The sequence below is a fragment of the Pipistrellus hanaki genome (genome assembly GCF_964339955.1).
Source record: "Pipistrellus hanaki genome assembly, chromosome: X".
NCBI classification, from domain to species: Eukaryota; Metazoa; Chordata; class Mammalia; order Chiroptera; family Vespertilionidae; genus Pipistrellus; species Pipistrellus hanaki.
In genome coordinates this window covers 13,337,319-13,347,106 of record NC_140524.1, presented here as the reverse complement: position 1 = coordinate 13,347,106, position 9,788 = coordinate 13,337,319, and the positions used below count along the sequence as shown (strand labels likewise).

Below are 9,788 nucleotides of genomic sequence, written 5' to 3'. Positions count from 1 at the left end.
ACCACAACACACCTGGGCCACAGTTCCTCTGAGTGACATGATTCTAGGCTGGTTTCAAGGTACAAATAGAAAGATGCTTGCCTGACTTCCATCCTGCTTAAACTTTGTGCACATCATAAACCTCCTTAAAATGCAATGAAATGAATGTAAGCTGTGGGACCCTTTCCGTGTGTGTGTGTGTGTGTGTGTGTGTGTGTACAATCTTGTGACTCCCGGAGTTTCCAGAAAATTCCAGGAAAACGGAATCCTATAATATTCACTGAGCAGATACTCCCTGCCAGGCACTGTGCTAGGAACTGGGAATAGAGCTTGTGGGCACAGATTGTGAGCTTCCTGGGGCCTAACATATACTGGAGGACAGCTAGTGGTAAATACAAGAGAGAAAATGAAATGGGAAAGGGGAGAGGAAGCGCCAACGATGGGTGTGGGGCTTTAAAATGTTATATAGGGTGGCCAGGTGACATGTGTATCAAAATTAAAGGAAATGAGGGAGCCAGCCCTATGGATATCTGGGGAAGTGTATTCCAGGTGGAAAGTGTATCCCACCGTGCCCCCAGCAGTATAAAGGCCCTAAAGAGGGATGTCTAGTGTGTTGAGGAAGAGTCAAGAGTCCTGGAACAGAGGGAGGGATGGAGAGCAAGAAGGTAGATGATGTCATCCAGATGAGGGGGGATATCTTGTTCAGGATCTTTTAGGCTACCAAGAGCACTACAGTTTTACTGTGAGTGAAATGGGGAGCCACTGCAGGTGAATAGAGATTGGGACTAGACTGAGGTTGAGGAGAGAGGTTTGGGGGAAGGTAGGAAACAGAGGAATAGGTTAGGTGGCTATTGGAGTAATCCAGGTGGGAGCTGCTGGTGACTAGGCCTACTGTGTAGCATTGAAGGAAGAGAGAAAACTGAGATGGTAGATGTATTCTGAAGATGGAAACAACAGAATTGTCTGTATCTCTGGAAAGGGAAAAGTCTGGGGCATTTGGCCTGGGCAATGTGAAGGATGGAGCTACTATAGTGTGAGGTGGCAGACTATGGGAGAAGTGGGTTTGGGAGTGTCCAGGAACTCTTCTCAGGCCATGTGGAGTTTGAGATGTCTAGTGTCCGTCTAGGTGGTGAAGCCATGCAGGCAATTGGCCATATGGCACAGGTGCAGCTGTGATGTCACAGGCTTCTACGACATTGGGGGGAATGAGCATCACCCATCTTACTGGGGAAGCAGAGGGGAAGTGACATGAGGGTAGAGTGGAGATGTCTGGGAATAGAACTTCATGTTCCACCTCCTTAACCAATGTGGTGGTGGGAGTGGGGGATTAAATTTAAAAACACGCTGTAATGCTCTGATAGACACAGTTATTCCATGTTCCAACTGCTTTGTACTATCGAATACCCTTTAAGATACTCCAGAGCCATCTCTAGTCTAGCTCTAGGATGACTCCCCCTCCCTGCAGGACCCCAACAGGCCAGAGGCCAGAACTCCACACAGGATTCCAACTGAGGCCTTGTCTGGAGTAAAAGTTAAGATTTGGATCAGTTCACTCATCAGAGAGCAATAACCTCCCATGGCCGCTGGCCACAGGCCCTCAGCAGAGCAGCCTGGGCTGGGACCCACCAAGGTGAATTCGTTCCTATCTGAGTTGGGCAGGCCCACCGAGCCCCCAGGGGCCCTGCTTGCCCTGGTCCAGGGTGCAGGGTGTCCAGTGGCTGGGCCTGAATGCTGAGCCTCAGCAGGGGAATTTTACAGGCTAGCACCCAGCTTGGTGGCACCTACTCAGCCCAGGGCTGGATCTTGCTAAGTTCTCAGGGTGCCCTGAGTTCTCAGTGGGCCCAGAGCACGGGGTGGTGTGGAGAGAAGGAGGGGCCGAATGGACTGTGGGTACACCCCTTTATTCTTGGCCTGCGGTTCCATCAAGTGCAACCAGATGTGATGGTGACAGGTTGCTCCTCAGAGGTGCTAGCAAGAGCCTTGAGAGTGCTCTGGGACTTCGCCCATGGAGCACTGCAGCTGTCCAAAGCAGTGTCTGAAGAACTCAGGGAAGTCCAGGTTAGGAAACACAGCCAGCCGGGGGCGGAGACCCCAGAGAAAGGGCATAGGCCATCCACAGGGTGGGGGATGGGAGTTGTGGGGCCTGGAGCCTGCAGGCCAGAGGGCGGAGCGCTCTGGCTTGCTGGGCAGCTCACAGGGAAACCACATTCCCTCTGAAGCCGCAGGTGTCCACCCCGGATTACCTCTTGCCTAGAGAGGGCCCTTGTAGCTCAGCTAGAGCAGGGGCTTCGCTGCCTCAAGTCTGGAGGGCTGGAGACTGGCTGGTGTGCTGGGGCTACTGGGTGAGCACACCAAGGAGAAGAGGGAGGGGGGACACAGACAGAGTCCTGGCTGAGGTGGCAGACTCTGGGGAGTAGTGGGAGTGTCGGGCTTAGGAGGAGGGGGTGGAGAAAAGGCGGGGAGGGGGAGCTACGGGGATAGGGGGAGGGAAAGCTAGGTGAGCAGTGGGTGGGTGCAGTTCAGTAGCAGCCACCGGAGAGCTTCCTTCCATACTGCTGTCACAGCAGGTCGACTGGGCTGCGCAGCCGGATCCAGCAAGCGCAAACTTAGGCAGTGGGATAGGCGCTACCCATTGAGCACCCCCAATTGAAGGTGAGCACCCTCCGGTTAGCTAGCTCTTGGAGTCAGTTTCCACTGAGAATGGGACGAGGTTGGGGGAATTCAATAAGCTACTTTACAACCAGACTCCTGACCCCGTGATGCTCCGGAATCCTCCAGGGGTCTGCCATCTCCCTCTCCCCCTCCCTCCGTGTCTCTCTTCCACCCGATTTCCGTCATTTCCCCTCGGTCTCTGTCGGTCTGCCTCTCCTTGGTCCCCGTCATTCGAAGGCACTCTCCCCCTGTCGCTAGTGAGTGCTAGATCTCCTGGGCACCAGGCTCGCCCTCGGTCCGTCAGGGGCGCGCGCCAATCCCGCTCCCGAGATCCCTCTGCCTACTCCTGGGAAGACTACCTGCCGCCTTCGGGTTTCTCAAGTGCGCGGGGCTCCGCCTGGGGCCCTCTGGCAAGCCCCATCCGCTCGTGCCCGGGGGCGCCAGGTCACTCTGTTGTCATCTCTTCCCATCAGCGCACCACCTAGGCGGTCCACCTGCTACCGAGGGCACCGACCGCCTCTGGAGCCTCCAGGGTAAGTGTCCTAGTGCCCCTTCCTCCCCTCCCGCCTCTCCCCCGCTGCCATGGCTCCAGGTGGACTGGACAAATAAGGTGACTGCAGAGAAGCCAGCCTGCAGCCCTTTTCCCTTTTAAAAAAAAGTGACAGAAGGACCAGGGAGGCTCTTGGGGTGTACGCCGCGCTTCCGCCGCCCGGACCCCACCCGGGCCCCAAAACTCCGCGTTTAGGGGCTCAGAGCCAAAGGGGTCGCGGGCGGGGCAGCACGGCTTCCCCTTTAAGGCCACAGCCGCTTGTCGCCGCGTGTGTGAGGGTGTGTGAGTGTGCGGCGTGCGTGTCTCCTCCTCCCCGAGTGACACAGCAGTGAGAAATGCCTATCAGTAACTTAAACCCCCGAAACTCCACCTTCCGGGCGCACGGCGCGGAGCCTGGCGGTGGGAATGGAGCGGATTGAGGCCGCCGCTGCAGCGCCGCCGGCATGAACTTGGCCACCAGCTGAAGCGGCCGGCGGCGGGCGGGCTCAGGGGCACCGGCCGCTAGCCAGGTGGTGATCTGCACCCGGGCCGGGCCACCTAGCGGGCTTCCGAGGCCAGGCTGCCCGCGCCAGCGGACGCTCGCCCCTGGGGTACTGCCCCCGCCGCCGCCGCTGCCTGCCGCCGCCGCTGCCGCCGCGGGAGCTCTGCAGCACGGTAAGGCTGAGGCTGGCCCGGGAAGTCCGACTGCTGGGAGGCAGGAGCGGGGGGCGGAGGGGGGGGGGGGCTTCGAGGTACACTGGTAGCTCCACTTGTGATCCCCTCGCGGAGGAGGCGGGACCCAGGGATGCTGAGAACCGGGGGACCCCAAAGTTTGCTCCGAGCGCACGACCCACCTGGCGTACCGCGTTGCCGCCCCCCTCTCAGATAAGCCGGGCAGGGCTGAGCTCGGCTCCCATCGCCCTGGACTGGGGCCTCTTCCCGCCCCCTCGCGCCCACCTGGCGTCCGGAATCCGGTGGGGGCAGCCGAGTACCAGGGAGGAAAGGCAGAGGGGCGCGAGCCACGAGGGCTCCCCTGGCCGAGCTGGGTAACTGCGAGGCTCCCATTCTGTCCTGGTGTCTCTCTAGCCCGCTTGTAACCCCGATGCCCCGGCGACGCTGCCTTCGCCTGCCAGCTCCCCGAGCCTGGGCTGGTCGGCAGTGGGCGCAGGGCGCAGGATTCCTCCACCCCACCCCAACCCAGTTTGCCGCCGCCAACAGGGAGTGTGGAGTGTGAGCGCGCCGAACCCGCTGCCTCGAGCCGGCTCTCCTGCCAAATCCTCCCCTGGAGAGCCGCCCGGAGCAGAGCTAGAGGGCTCCGGGCAGCCCCGACTGGGCTGCTGCCCCAGCTAACGGCGCCCTTGAGTTCTGAGCTCCCAGGCCTCGGAGCCGGAGCCTCGGCAGAGTTGGGCGCCCGGCGCCTGCTAGGGCGGGAGGGAAGCCCCCAGGAGAGCCGCCAAATACTTTTCTATGCCAGTTGGCTCGGCTGGTCTCCATCCCTATGCAATGAGTCCGAAGCCGCTTGGAAAGCTGGCCATACCGTCTGATTTTTATCCGTGATTAAATGCGGGCTGAGCAGACACTAATAGGATTAGCCTGCCAAAAAAACAAAAACAAAAACAAAACAAAAAACTGCCCTGAAGTCTTCGGAACCTGAACACACAGATGCACCTTAAGCAGGGATTTCACTCCCTTCTCACCCCCGCCCCCATGCTCCTGAAGCTGGGCACAGCCGAATGGGGCACCCGGATTGTGGGTGTGAGTTTATGCGCAGGCGGGAGCTCAGTATGGGTGGGGGGGGGGGGCGTAGGGAGAAGGAACCCCACTTGCTGGGGTTGCTTGATGATATTGTTTGGCAGCAGAAGGAATTTCGAAAGTGTTGGATGGGAAAAGGGCCTGGCTCTCTGGGGAAGATCCCCGCGGGAATCACACTGCCCCCACGGGCCCCAGCCCCGACGTCCAGGCGATCGTGTTCCCGGGTTTTTGGTGAGCCAACGGGCAGTACCGCCTCGGGGCAGCTCAGTCCTTGGCAAGCGCGGGCCGCCTCCTGGGTGCCAGGGATCAGACGGGATGGGCCGCAAGCTCGAGGGGGCTTCCCAGCCACCGCAGCCGCTCTGAGCTCCCTAAGGAAGTGCTCTCCCCCCCTCCCACCACCTCTTCTTGTCTTTATATATCCCCCTATCTCCCACCCCCGACGCCGCTTCAGCCAACCATCCGCTTTCTAAAAAGCCCCTTTGTTTCCCAGGAGGCTGGAGAGAGGGAAAGGGAAGGGAAAGGGACAGAGGCAGAGGGCGGGGGCGGCTGCCTCCCAGTGGCTTACAGCGGCTGGGGACAGGAGGGTATTTGTAGGCAGTGGGGGAGGGGGCTGTGTTTGCAAGACCCTACGCAGGAGTCCCTGAAGATGTAGGGAGACTCCGGCTCCTGATGTCAAACGAGAGCACAACCTGCAGGCCGTGGACAACCTGGGTCCCCTCGGTCGGGTCAGCCAGGCGGGCGGACTGCTAGCAGACAGGCACAGAGAAGGGTGGGGGTGGAGGGGGCACGCGCTCCCTGGGCTGGGCAGATGCGGCTCCAGGGGTAGAACCCCTGCGCTCCCTGGGTGCGGGCAGAGGGGGCGCCTTCTCCTCGGTTTCGCTTTTCAATTCTTGTCCCTTGCCGCCAAGGCTCTAATGGCATCTGTCCCGCCAGGCGTAGTAAGAGGATGGTTGAAAAGACTGTAGCTACTCTGAGGCTCTCCGTGGCTACACGCATCACTCCTTCCCTCGCCTTTTTGCCACCTTCTCCACCCCCACCCCACACCCACACCCGCCAGACACAAAGTTCCAATGCTCCGTGGGACTTCTTTGTTTTTAGTCAGGGAGGGATTCAGAACCGCCACCTCCGATTTCTTGCAGCCGGGCAGGCAGTGGGGAAGAAGATGCACCTATGCAGGGACCCAGTTCTTGGCCCTTGGGGGTGTCCAGGATTTAGCCGGCCCCTATCCCTTACACCTGCTTTACCTCACAAACTCGCAGGACCTCTGACTATCACTGAGGAATGTGAAACATAACGTGAGAAGTAACCTATTGTCAGCCTGTTGGCCTGCCCGGTCCCCATTCCCAAAGCTTCTGGCCTGCTTCTCTCCTAGCAAAGTTTGTTCACTTGCTCGGAAGGAGACACCGACAATAAGAAAAACTGACAAATAAGGAGAAGTGGGCGGAGCCCAAACTCCACTGTTAGGTCTCAGAGCTTAGGGAGAGTCAGATTCCTCAGGGTCATCTGTCGCCATCGCCTCCGCCCCCTCTTCCTATTTAATCTCCTGGCGACATATTATTTGTGCCTTTTCGCATATCTTTCCCCTACACCACTCCCCTCCCTTCTCTGGAGATTATTCCTAAGTGTTAGTCGAACATTTGTTCTCTGCTCTTTGGAATAGAGGTGAAGCGTTAACTACCCCCCTCCAGCCCCCTCCAATATACACATCCCAACAGCATCTAAAACCACAAGAAAGTGCTCAAGGGGTAAACCACGAGCTCTACCTTCTCCTCCCCCATTTCTGCTTCCCTTCTGGAGCAAGATCATTGGAAAAATAAAGCTGCTGATGTGCGAGATGGAACATATGGTGCCTCCATAAGAGAGAAGCTGAAATGGCCTTGAACCTGCCGGACAGACCAGCTGTTTGCTGCCAGCCAGAGCAGCTAATCAGCTTCTTCCCCTTAAAGTAACAGCCCTCTTTTCTCTTGATGACCGGTTTGCATATTAAATAGCATATTCTCTAGAGGAGAAATGTGATGGGCTTCTATATTGCTTTGTGCTTTGGTGGTTCTCCAATGCCTGTCTCCTGCTCTGGGGTCTGCCTTGTCCTCTCCCCACGTGTGCCTCCCATGTGTGAGTGTTTTCTTCAACACTGATGTAAGAATGTTGCTCAGAGTTGAACTTGGGAAGAGAGAGGCAGGAAAAAGGGAAGAGAGAGGCTGACAGATTCTCTGATTCCAGGGAGGACATATTTCTGTTTTGTTCCTACTGGCTTTAGAAAAACTAGCAGTCCACCCCCCACCACCACCACCACCCCACACACACTTAAATATATCCCAGAGAGCTGCAGCTCTTCCTTGTAAGATCTCCTTAAAAAATCATCCTCTTCTGGCTGCGACCATTTTCAGTTTTCCTTCAGTACAATGTGATTGAGAGCAGGGGAGAAAACAATTTGGCATTGGAAGAAGGCTTGAGGAGACACAAGGAAATTCCATGTTAGGAAATCATTAGCAAAGGGTGACTTTGCCTGTTTTCCTGCCACTGACACCGACAGTAATACAGACATGTGGGTTGAAACAGGAACGTTGCTGAACGATTAAATTCAACCAGGAAATAGCTTATTGCTGGGGTGGGATTGGGGGCTATACATTCACTGCATCTTAAGGTAAGGACTTCACAATAGTCATTTCTATTCATTAGGTAAAGGGAATTTTTCAAGCTTGCTCACCAAGTTTAATACCATTTAAAAGTATTTTAAGCTGATCACCTAATGGCTTAAGTGCTCCTGTTTAGTAGATCACCCTTCGGAAACTCAAACACTGCTTAGGCTTATGAAATGGGCAGAAACTGATCTTAGACAAGTGTTTTTTGTTTTTTTTTTCAGACAGTAGTTTGACTATTCTCCTTTAAAGGGGCTTCCTATATGTAGTAAAGCTTTTTTTTTTTTTTAAGATTCTGATTTTTTTTTTCTGTAGTGGTGCATTGGAGAGATAATTAGTAGAGGAAGTGAGACACTTGTGTTCTAGAACACTCTCCCTACTAACTTGCAGAATGATTTTTGGCAAATCCACCTAGTCTCTTGTTTCTCCCTCTTGCCTTCATAACCTGGAAATCTGAGTCTCTTCCAGCTTTAACACAATGTGATGTATGAATGAAATAGTCATTTTTTCTGGTAAAGTGAAACACCATTGGGCAAAACAGCTAGATATAAAGAAATGGGTCTGAGATTTTTAAAAAAATACATTTTTATTTCAGAGAGGAAGGGTGAGGGAGCGAGAGATAGAAACATCAATAATGAGAATTATTGATCAGCTGCCTCCTGCATGCCCCACACTGGGGATGAGCCTGAAACCTGGGCATGTGCCCTGACTGGGAATAGAACCATGACCTCCTGGTTCATAGATTGATGTTTAACCACAGAGCCACACCACCCGGGCATGGGTTTGAAATTTTGAGGGGCAGCAAGAAGAGAGTGGTATAAAAACTGGCATAAAGCTAAGCAAAACAATATACCAGTGTAGTCAGTGTGAAATTCTAATCTAGAATCATGGATGGGAGAGTCTGAGAGGCAACCCAAAGGGCTTCTTGTCCAGTACCCCTAATCCGGTGATCTCAAGGTCTATTGAAGGCAGGCCTCCTCATCATTGGGTTGGTTTACAGATAACACAATCTAAACTATTTGAAATTAGATTGGCATGATTGTAAAGGACTCATCTAATATAGAGCAGGTTTGCTGTTTTGCAGTTATTTAGCAAATGTTTCAAGGACAAAAAGCCTTCCCCTCTGCACACACGTACCCCACTGGAATATGGGCTCTAAATTCAATATTGAACCCTTTCTTTTGTTCCTAGTCCAGCTGGGTGTTTTCTTTTTTAAAAAAATCACATTTTCAACTTTGAGGATGCAGCAGCCATGAAAGAATCTGCCACTGTCCTGCTTGATAATATTGATTTTTTTAAACGGGTTGGGGGAGGGGTAGACATTATGAAGAAGGACCTTTTATCCTCTGAGCTCTTTGGCAATTATCTTGCTGCCATAAATGTTGATACACATATAATGGATGTAACTAAAAATCTCCTTATCCAAGCAGAAAAGGCTGAGTGTTTGTTGGAGCAGATAGAATGCTGAGAGTGTGAATAGACCAACCCAGATGTGGCTGGGGTGGGAGATAAATGATGGAGGAACAGGAGTCGGTTACTATGGATCAGCACAATAAACCAATTCCCATCATACACCTCTCACAACGCCACTGAGGGGTAACCTAGGCAGCACCAGTCAACTGTACAGCAGGATTGAAGCCTTGTGAAGCTCAGCTAGAAAGCAGTCTGATTTTTCAGACATTGAGTCCTTAAACATCTTCCAAACTTTGAAGAGGGAAACTTTATAAATCTGCATGAACCCGATGAGTTTAATTGCAGGGAATACTACCGGTTTTGTCATCACTGTTGTCATTTAGAAAAGAAGAGTGGGCCCACAGAGCCAGAGCCAGAGTCAGGGGTCCCATGGAGAGGCAGGCAGAACAGAGTCCCATGAGGTTCCGCTCCCAAGTGACCAACCAGGGGCTTCTGAAGCCCCAATAACATTTCCTGCAAGAGAGGGGATAGAAACAAATTAATTTAGTTCCCTCCCTTCCACAACTCATTGCTTTATTTTTTCTTCCTGTTCACAGAGCCTCCCCAATTAATTCCCTTCGTGCCTCAAGTCCCCTCCTAAGATCTGACCTCTTCATAATTTCCAAAACAGTCAGCTATGTGAAAATCTAAAATGATACCTCCTGCCCCAGCTTTGCTCAGTGGATAGAACGCCTATGGACTGAAGGGTCCCCAGTTAGATAAATTCTGGTCTAGGGCACATACCTCCGTTACAGGCTCAATCTCCAGTAGGGAGTGTGCAAGAG

At 53.8% G+C, this 9,788-nt stretch overlaps 1 protein-coding gene across 2 annotated transcripts in view; it reads left to right on the top strand.

Annotated features, from left to right (window-relative positions):
* Nucleotides 1-3,547: 3,547 nt before the first annotated feature.
* The window catches only part of MAMLD1 (mastermind like domain containing 1), a 115,920-nt gene continuing 109,679 nt past the window's right edge, over nt 3,548-9,788 (top strand). For both annotated transcript variants that reach the window (XM_084871205.1, XM_084871204.1), the window contains exon 1: nt 3,548-3,835. The gene's annotated coding sequence lies outside the window, so the exon portion shown is untranslated. The remainder of the gene's footprint in view (nt 3,836-9,788) is intronic.